Below are 9,880 nucleotides of genomic sequence, written 5' to 3'. Positions count from 1 at the left end.
TGGTGCGAGGGGTGCAGGTGCGGATGGGAGGTGCAGGAACTCCTGTTTGGTGCTCAGGGTGGGGGTGGAGATGTGGGGGTGCAGGAATGAGGAAAGGGGGCTGAGGTGGTCCCTGTCACAGAGTTCGGGCAATGCTCTGGAACTGCTCCCCACGAAGCCAGTCAGGACTCTGGTGAAGTCTCTGTGAGCAGACTGTTTTCAGGGCAAGAAGCTCACATGGCTTCCACCTCCCTTGGATCTGACCTTGGAGCATTCACCATCCTCTGCCCCTCCGTGCGCTTCCCACAGTGAGTCAGCCCTGGTGGGGTCCTGGGAAAGCCCAAGGGTTCTGCACCCCCACTTTGTAGTCAGACGTGCCTCTTAGCCAGCCAATAAAACAGAGATTTAGAGGACAGGAACATGGTCTAAAACAGAGCTTGTAGGTACAGAGATCAGGACTCCTCAGCAGGGTCCATCCTGGGAGGCAGCTAGCCAGACACCCACATCTGCACTCATCCCTCGCCCCCAGCCAGCTCCAAACTGAAACCCCCTCCAGCCCCTCCTTCTCTGCTGAGTTCCTTTCCAGGGCCAGGAGGTCACCTCTTTGTTCTCCAACACCTTTAGCTATCACCTTGCAGGGGGGAAGGGCCCCGGCCATTAGTTGCCAGGAGACAGAGTGTCAGCCAGAAACTGAGGCACCCACACAGTATTAAGAGGAAACATTAAGAAGAGTCCCACTTTGTCACAGTCCCCACCCCCTACCCCCTTCCCTGAGTGACTCAGGTGTGGGTGTGTTTAGGGAGCAGTGCGCAGGGGGCTCAAGGCTGGGGCAGTACCAGTCGTGGCTGCTGGGTTATCTTACCTGGCTGGCTGGTGGACACATCCCTACCTCACTGCTGCTAGAGGGAGCTGTGAGAGCTGAGATCCCCTGGCCTGCCGCTCCCTTCCCTTGCCATTTTTCCAGAGGCCACCAGCAGCAGTGCATGCCAGGGACTGCACCTACGCTGCCCAGCATCCAGAGAAGCAGAGCAGCAGGACAGGCGTGGGCAGATGCCCCACCAGGGGAGTGTGCCCGCCTCCCCTACAGCACGCCCCAAGCCGGCCCCTCACCTGGCTGCCAGCAGCAGCCAGCAGCAGGAGCCCAACTCACCGGCTGGGAAAATGCACCGCATGCTGCGCCTCCAACACGGCTCTTAAATGGCTCCCTCCGTGCTCTCCTCCACAGCTTCTGCCCCCACAGGGGGTGCCGGATGGTGCTGGGCTGCCCAGCCCTGGGGCCCCCTGTAGCTGGGAGGCCCCATGCCAGGGCACTGTGTGTTTCATTGTAAATCTGCCTCTGCCTTCTGCTTCTCTTTGTTAAGCTAAAGAGACTAAAGGAACTCACTCTATCACTGTAAGTAAGGCTCTGTGTCTGTCACGGAGATTATGGAAGTCACGGATTCTGTGACTTTCTGTGACCTCTGTGACTTCTCCAGCAGCCAGTGCAGCTGGCTCTGGGGCTGCTTGAGCAGATGAGGCCGCCCCTGGGTCAGCACTGGCCGCTGCCGGGGCAGTTTGGGTGTGGGAGTGGGCTCAGGGCTGGGGGTTGGGGTGCAGGGTTGTGCTTACCTCAGGCATGGGAAAAGGGTTCCTGGTCAATGGGAGCTGCAGAGTCAGAGCTTGCGGTTGGGGCAGTGCTCTGAGCCCCCTCGCCTTCCCTCCCCCTAGGAGCTGCAGGGACATGCCAGCTGCTTCCGGGGAGCTGTGCAGAGGCCGGTAGGGAGCCTGCCAGCCTCGCCAACTCTTCCCTGCCCCAGCACCAGCAGGGTCCTGGGCCATGTGCCCCTGCCTGGCCTCCCTCCCAGCACCAGCAGGGGTCCCAGGCAACCCCCCCTCAGCACTCATGACACCCCAAGACTGCTCCCCCCCTGAGCACCTGCAGCCACTCCAGCCTGTTTTAGTAAGGGGCATATAGTACACGTCATGGACAGGTCACGGGCTGTGAATTTTTGTTTACTGCTTGTGACCTGTCCATGACTTTTACTAAAAATACCTGTGACTAACATGTAGCCTTAACTATAAAGCAGGTTTTCTAATCCTTTAATCATTCTTGTGGCTCTTCTCTGAACCCTCCTCAGTTTATCAACATCCTTCTTGAACTGTGACACCACAACGGGATGCCAGTTTCCAGCAGCGGTCGCAGCAGTGCCAAATCCAGAGGCTATAGAGTCAGTCTTTCTCCCCGATGAGTATTTAATTCCTACAAAGTGGAGCAGCTGCAAAAGGGAAGACTGAGCGAGACCAGCAGCTGAGTAGCAGTTTTGAGAATGTCAGTGATGCCTAAAGGGGTAGTTCAGCATCAAGTCCCTTTTCAGTTACACAGGTCCAGCTTCACAGAGTCACTAACAACCAGCTAGCACCCAGAGTCCTGCTCTAATCACTAGGTGTCACTGTCCTCCCAGAGATGGGCCTAGAACTTAGGAATCTTGGATCTCTGCTGCTGTAACCATAGTCTGAATGCTTCACAAATGCTAATGAATTGATCCTCACCACCCCACTGGGTCATTACCCCCACTTTACACATGCGGATTAAGGCCAAAATTTGCAAAATCCTTCATTAATTTTGAGTGACCAGTTGGACTGGTCAGAGCTCAGCTCACCTGGGAATCAGGCCAAACGGTCTGAGAAAACAGAGGGAACAGAGCTAGAGGCCACCTCTGAAAGCTTTTGGTCACTCACCCAGTAGACGAAAACCCAGAGACAGAGCCCAGTTCTCTTACTTGCTAGCCTAGTGCCTCAACTACTGCCCCAGCCACTTTGTTCCAGCAGCCCCCTGCCTCAGTCATCACCCACCGCCACCTTCCAACCTCTGCAGTGACTGAGACGATGTGTACAGACAACAGCCTCCTCCTCCGCTGCACAGCCCCAAGCACTGGCAGAAGGAGGGGCACTGGAGGAACCCTTCATTAAAGACTGTACGTACCTGCAAGGGGACAGGCTGGGATGATTTAGTTGGGGTTGTTCCTGCTTTGAGCAGGTGATTGGACAAGGTGATCTCTTGAGGTCTCTTCCAACCCTAATCTTCTATGATTCTATAACAGACAACCGTTCTTTGGGCAGCCTCTAACGTTCCCTGAAATCACAGAATCATAGCAAGGTAGGGCTGGAAGGATCCTCCAGAAATCATCCAGTCCAGCCCCCCACATGGAGGCAGGACCAAATAAGCCTAGCCTGTCCCCAATAGGTGATTGTCCAATCTGTTCTTAAAAGGCTGGGGATTCCACAACCTCCCTTGGAAACCTGCTCCAGAGCTTAACTACCCAGATCATCTGAAAGCGTCTAATATCTAAACTAAACCCCCTTGCTGCAGATTCAGCTGTCTTGTCCTGTCCTCAGTGGACACAGAGAACAATTCATCACAGTCCTCCTTATAACAGCTTCTTATAGACTAGTCCTTCTGCATCTTGTCTCCTCTCCCCCAGCTGTCTGTCCTCTAGATTAAATATGTCCAGTTCTTTCAACCTTTCCTCAGAGCTCATGTTTACTAAACCTCTTCTTTTTGCAGCTCTCCTCCAGACTCTCTCCAACTTTGGAGTGGCTCATTCTGCATCCCTAAGATCATTTTCAGGTGGGGTTGAGTTTTGAGGGAAGGACAATCCAGCATACACATGCACAGCAGACAGAGCAATGAGTTATCACTGGTAACGGCACCTTTGGCACCAAAGCTATGGGGGAAGGAAATTAAAGGTAAGAAGTGATCCTCGTTTTGCCTCTGGCTCTACCTCCACCCCCAGGTAGGGACATACTGGGAACGGGAGCAGCAGATCTTCACTGAACTTTCGTAGCATAAATGCATGAGTTTGCATTAATATAAAATTACAGCTGATACTTCAAATGCCCAGCCACCACTCAAGACAAGCGCAACTGTGCATTGCCCCACAGCAACCATGGCTCTGCCATTAACAGGCTTTCCCAATGTGTCAGCCAGGGGGCCTTGGGAGCATGCCCAGGGAGCCCCAGCATGAGTGGGTGGAGTAAATTCCTGGTGGAGTCTGAGCAGCCCATGCCACACAGCTTGGCAGAGGTCCCCCAAATGAACGTGCCAGCTGAAAGTGTGGTAGAAAATTCCCCACACCAGGGTTATTGGGGGAGGGACTTGGCACAGACCCTGGGACTGCTCATGCCCCTCTGCCACAAAGGACACCCTCCTTCCTGCTCCCTCCAACCATGAGGGAGAAGTGGCCAGCACAGGGCCTGCCAACTCCTTGCTCCCTTCTGCATGCTGGGGATCCTGGCTGCAGAAATGCTCCATCTCCTTTGCCAGTCTCAGTAACCGTCTGCCCGCTGCAGCCCTCGATGCGGAAGAGTCTGACTCCCGTGGCCAAGGAGGGTTGTATTTGGCCCCAGGGCACACTGCTGCATGGCGAAGATGCCAGTTCAGAGCTCTCCGAGTGCACTAGGAAGCTACTGGGACATTCTGAAACACACGCTTTGGTCCAGCTTCTGTCAAGGACGGACATTTTCCAAACCTGCCTGGCCTGAGGTTTGGCAGCCCAGAGAGCCCTTCATGCATCGAGATGAGGGCTGCCGGGGTGGGCCAAGTGCCTGTCTGACTCACAGCAAATATCGTCAGCTGGGCTTTGTCCTGTCAAAGCCAGGTCACCCCTGGGCACAAAAGTGCCCTTTCAGCAGCACAGCTGTGTCCCTAGCACCTGGGATTGTTAGGGCCGGAGGCAGGCGTGGCCAGTCCAATACCGGTGTGTCAGGAGGGAGTCTGTGAGAAGCCAGGCTGTGCATGTCGGCTGGCACCAGCAGCAGCCTCCCCCCAACAGTCCGCTGGCCTGGGCACACGGCATCAGGGATCCAAACAGCCCTGAAATCCCTGAGCATACATCTCACTAGGGAGCCCAGTTTGCTTTTCAATCCACCCCTAGGCCCCAGCCCAATGCTGGGGCAGGGCCACATTCAAAACCCAGCCTTGGGCGGGAGCCACACTTTGTGGATTGCCACTATAGTTACCATGGGTTGTGCCAAAGCCCAGGGCTGAGCAGCCTGCAGTGACGGGGTGTCCAAACGCCAGGGCAGCCCTGGCGGGCAGAGCTCCCCATTCTACAATGAGGTGATAAAACAAGCCAGCCCCCTGCCAGCCCTCTCCTCTTTACAAAGATAGGGGCACGTTAGCATCCCCATTTCACACACAGGGAGACTGAGCCATGTAAGTGTCATGCACTTGCACACGTGGCAGGGTGCTAGGGATAGACCCAAGGCGTCCTAATTCTCTCACCTGTGCTCTAGCAGCTGCCTCATCGCTGATCAGTTATAATGAAAACTAACGAATTACAAAGCCTTCCAAGTGTCTCCTCGCTGTCGTGGGGCAGGGCTGGTGCTGGGGGGCAGCGTTCAGCAGAGTGGGTTGGAAGAGTGCTAGTTCGGCTGTTGGATGGCACTGGAAGTGCCCCTGGGCTACTGCAGTCACAACTAACCTCACGCAGGGCAGGCTTAGCAGCGACAGGGCAAGAGGTGCAAGTGGCAGAATGTCATCGCCCAGGTGGGAGTTTGGCTGGGACGCCAGGACAGACACTTGCAGAAAGGGCCATGGGGCAGCACATACTTAAGGTCTCAGCTTTCTGCCTAGATGGCACCCCATGAAACACAGCCCCACCATGGGACACTAGCACAAGGGAAAAGTGTCCCCCACCAGCATCACATTCTCTTTGGCTTGGTGTTTCCAGTCCATGGCCCAGCGCAGGCCTACGTCCCTGGTGTGCATTAGCAAGTGCCCAGCCTGAGGTGCCAGCAGCATTGCAAGCCTCAGTGTGCTTTGGCAAGGAGCTCTGTTCACCCAGCACACCCCAGTTCCTGGGCAGTGAGCAGGGTGGGATCTGCTGAAGGGCAGCACTTACTGGCTGCCGACTGGCATCTCCCTGCACTGCAGCACAGGCTGGGCCTGAGAGCACAGCTAGCTGAGTCTACGCCTCGCCACTCTCTCCCTGCTGTTCCCATCTGCATGCCCATAGGCAGGCGCTGTGGAGAAGGGGGCTCTGCAGGCTGGCGCACTCAGCTGTGCTGCATTCCCCTCTATTGGGGGAGGGGGGAATAGCTCAGTGCCTGGGGAGTTCAGCAGAGAGGCTCTGTAGGGCACCCACCTGGAGGGAGCGGCTGAGCACTGCCCAGAGGGAGCGTCGATGGACCAGACGCAAGGCGGAGGGGTGCGCCAGCTAGACGAGAGAGACTGCCAAACACAAGAAGATGGTGTGGGACAGGGAAGGGCAGCAGAGAGTGGTGAGGGGAAGGAGGGCTCCTCACAGAGGTCATATGGTGACTTGAGGGGGCCAGTATACAGAGATGCCCTGATGGGAAGCCGGCCTGGACCCCTGGAAGGGGCAGAGGGGGTAGCATCAGCTTTCCACCTCGAGGCTTTGCTCATTCTCAGCCCTCCCCGGCAGGGGCTGCGCTCCGCCTGGGGCACAGTGCAGGCCGGGCAGCCCAGACACAGGGCTTTAAACCCTCATGATTCTGGGCTCATGGAGTGTCCCACACAGCCATCTAGAGCTGCCCAGCCCTCTGCCTGCACCAGGGCAATTTTCCTAGCCCCTTGAAGGCTCTCTCTGGTCCCTGCACTCCAGCAGCATGTCGGAGCTGGAGCAGGGACCCAATCTCTCCCCTTGCCACCTGCACCCCTAGACACTCCTTGTACCCCAGAGAGACTCAGCTCATCACGGCACCTCCCACTCAGCTGCCCTTGTGCAGGAAGGTGCACGGCCTGATCTCTTTATTCAGCAGAATGTCTGGAGGACGGACGTGCTTCCCTAGGGCACATGGCAGGTCAATACCCAGCTCCCTGCCTTTGGTCGCCATTGCTCTTGGCCCAAGTGTCCTTGAACCCGAGCCTCCTCCGCTTCCTGCTCATCAGCCTCTCTCCACCTCCATAGCACTGCCACACTGACCCTCCTGCCCGCCTCCCTCTCCCCTGGCCTTAATGAGAGCAGTGCCCACTCGACACTCCAGTGTCCCCAGATGCACCTGACCCTGGTCTCCCGAGGGGAGGATGGCTGGAAAGGGAAGGACGTGTAGGAAGGCCAAGGATAAAAACACAGTGACCCAGGTGGGCTACCCAGAAGGGTATGGGGAGCCATTGCCAGTTCTTTGTGAAAATGCCTGGGGAGCAGGGAAAGACCAGGAGCCTGGAGAAAAAACGCCAGTGTGCCACTACCTTCAGCCCAGTAAGAAAGGTGCGCACAGCACTCGCTGGCTAGAGACCCCACTTTGAAATCAAACAGCAGTGCTGACAGGAACCCAGCTGTCAATGTTTGGAGGCCAGCAGCGCCTTCTGGAATAAGCAGCCCAAGTTTTATGGCAAACAAACCCTGCCAGACAAGCCCACCTGCCGTTTCTGGTGGAATTCCAGCGCGAGCAGACGAAGGCAGCAGGGGACAGAGACGCACAGCTTCTGCTGAAGCAGTTGGTGTAGCGCCTAACACCGTGCCCGGAAGCGGCCTGCGTGCAGCCCATGGTTGGAAAGTGCTCCCTGGAGCCAGCCCCGACTCTGGACACGGTTAGTACATCACTCACGAGCCGGGGGAGATGGAAACAGTGCATTGGAGCTATTTGCTGATTGTTCCACACCAGCCTCATAAAGACCGCAGCCTTAGGGCAACCACCAAGCCCCAGACTGAAAATCACCCCTTGCCCAGCGCCTCTCCCTTCAGCCTGGCAGGCAGCACAGGCCAGTAGCCAGGGCTGGGAGGCTCCTAGTCAGAGGGAGATTTTAGGCCCATTGGACCCTGGGGTAGCAGCTGCGTTTGGGAGCAAAAGCAAGTGCCAGGCGCTAAGCAGAGGAAATAAATAAGGTTTATTGGCGGGGACCCTGCCGAGGTACCCGGTCCCCTCGCTGCTGGTAGTGGGGGCTCTGCTGCAGGGGCAGGCGCTTCTGTCAGTCCCCGAAGCCCAACGGCCGAGGCTTAGTCCAGTGGGGGCAGCACAGCAGAGGTGAGCGTCTGGCTGAGCCCTTTGAGCTCCTTGTCCTGCCCCGGCCAGGTGTCTGAACAATCACACAATCCCAGGCAAGGGTGGGCTGGGATCGCAACCGGGGCACCGGAGCCAGGACATGGGCGTCACCAAGCCAGGCTCCAGTGTGATTAAAGGGCTGGGCTGACAGACGGGACGTGGTCCAGCACTAAATGAACATCATGCAGATGTTCAGCCTTGGCCTGGAGCTTGGCCTCAGCCCCTCCCCCTTGCCAGCCAGCATCTGCCTGCTCCATTTAGCACTGGAGCCTGGGCCCAGACCTGCCGACCTCACAGCTGAGAGTTTAAACAGGGTGGCTGGATCCCTGCACAGCCCATCTGCCAAGAATGCAGGCAAGACAGGCAGGGATCTTCCAGGCACTGGTCACTATAGGCAGGCACGTGGGCTGCAGCACCAGGGGGGTCTCAGGCCCTCAGCCCCAGTGTGCTGCTCTGAGCTAGGTGCCCTTTGCCCAAGATCCAAGGTGGGTGCAATTAGCTGGGATTGCTGGGCACAGGGGTAGCTGCTTGTAGGATGTGACGAAGTTCTTGATGTGTTCTTTGAATGCTGAGTGGGGAGTGTTGACCTGGGAAGGTTGCAGGGGAGTTTTGCTGGGACCATCTGCACTGGGGAAGGGAGGATACCTCAGCATGTAACATGAAAACCCAAACCCAGGAGGGGGGTTGGAGGCCAGGTGATACCTCTTCCCCGGAAACTGGACAAAGGACACAAAGGCTGAGGGAGGAGCCCGGGGAAGGATGAGTGAGTAGGCTGGAGGGAGTTTCAGTTTGGAGCTGGCTGGGAAATGGCGAGGGGCGCCCCGACAGGGCTTGGGCTTCCCAATGGGGCTGTGGCCTCCCTGGGGCCCCCAGATGGACCTGAGGGGGTCCTGTTGTGGGTACTGGCAAGACCTGTTTTGGACGGTGTTCCTGTCGTCTAAATAAACCTGTTTTACTGGCCGGCTGAGAGTCATGGTGAATCATAGGGAGCCGGGGGCGCAGGGCCTTGTCTCCCCCACCCTCCATGACAGGTGACCAGACAGCAAATGTGAAAAATCAGGACAAGGGGTGGGGGGTAATAGGAGCCTATATAAGAAAAAGACCCAAAAATTGGGACTGTTCCCATAAAATCGGGACATCTGGTCACCCTAGCTGCTTGGGACCTCCAGCTGGGCAGAGGCAGGCCAGGGGAGGGAGCTTGTTGTGACCTCTGCTGGGGAGCTGCCTGGCCGGGCCAGGCCCTATTTGCATTCCAGGAACTGGGCTGGGCCAGGGTTGGCACTGGGGGCGGTGAGACATGCTGGGAAACGCCCCAAAGCTGTAGAGCGAAGGTGTCCGGGGTGGCTTGGTCTGAGCCCTGGCCAGCCCCAGCAGGGGGCCTGGAGGGCTCGGTTAGGGTGCAGCTGCTGATCCCTGGGAATAGCTGCACCAAGGGGCTGTAGTGGGGAACGGGGCGGGTGCTGCTGCCTGGCCGTGGGTTGGGCGGAGGCTGCAGTCCACCACTGTGGTGCTGGCCTCCCCATCAGCAGTGGCAGCTGAATTCAGCCAGTGGGGGCAGGTGGCCAAGGCTGGGGAGCAGCCCTGACCTGTGAGCTCCCAGGCAGGGGCATATAGGACTGGAAGAGCAGCTCAGCATCACTGCTGGGCTGCAGCCCCTCATCTCCCCCTCCCCCCCCAGGAGCTCACAGTGCTGTTTCCCACAGCCTCGCTGTGGTGCCCCTGCCCTGCTGTAACTGCCCTGTCACTCCCCAGCACAGGGTGCCGTGGGCAGGCACTGCCCCTGGCAAGGCACATGGGTTCACTCAGGGCCCCCTGGGGGGTGGGCAGGAACTCCAGTCACACCCTCCTCTCACTTCACATCCATGGCAGCCCAGTCTGCTCTCAGGAGCGACACTGCTGCTGGGCTGGGCCCCTC

Source organism: Gopherus evgoodei, chromosome 10, assembly GCF_007399415.2.
Source record: "Gopherus evgoodei ecotype Sinaloan lineage chromosome 10, rGopEvg1_v1.p, whole genome shotgun sequence".
NCBI lineage: Eukaryota > Metazoa > Chordata > Testudines > Testudinidae > Gopherus > Gopherus evgoodei.
Note: the sequence above shows the minus strand (reverse complement) of the source record.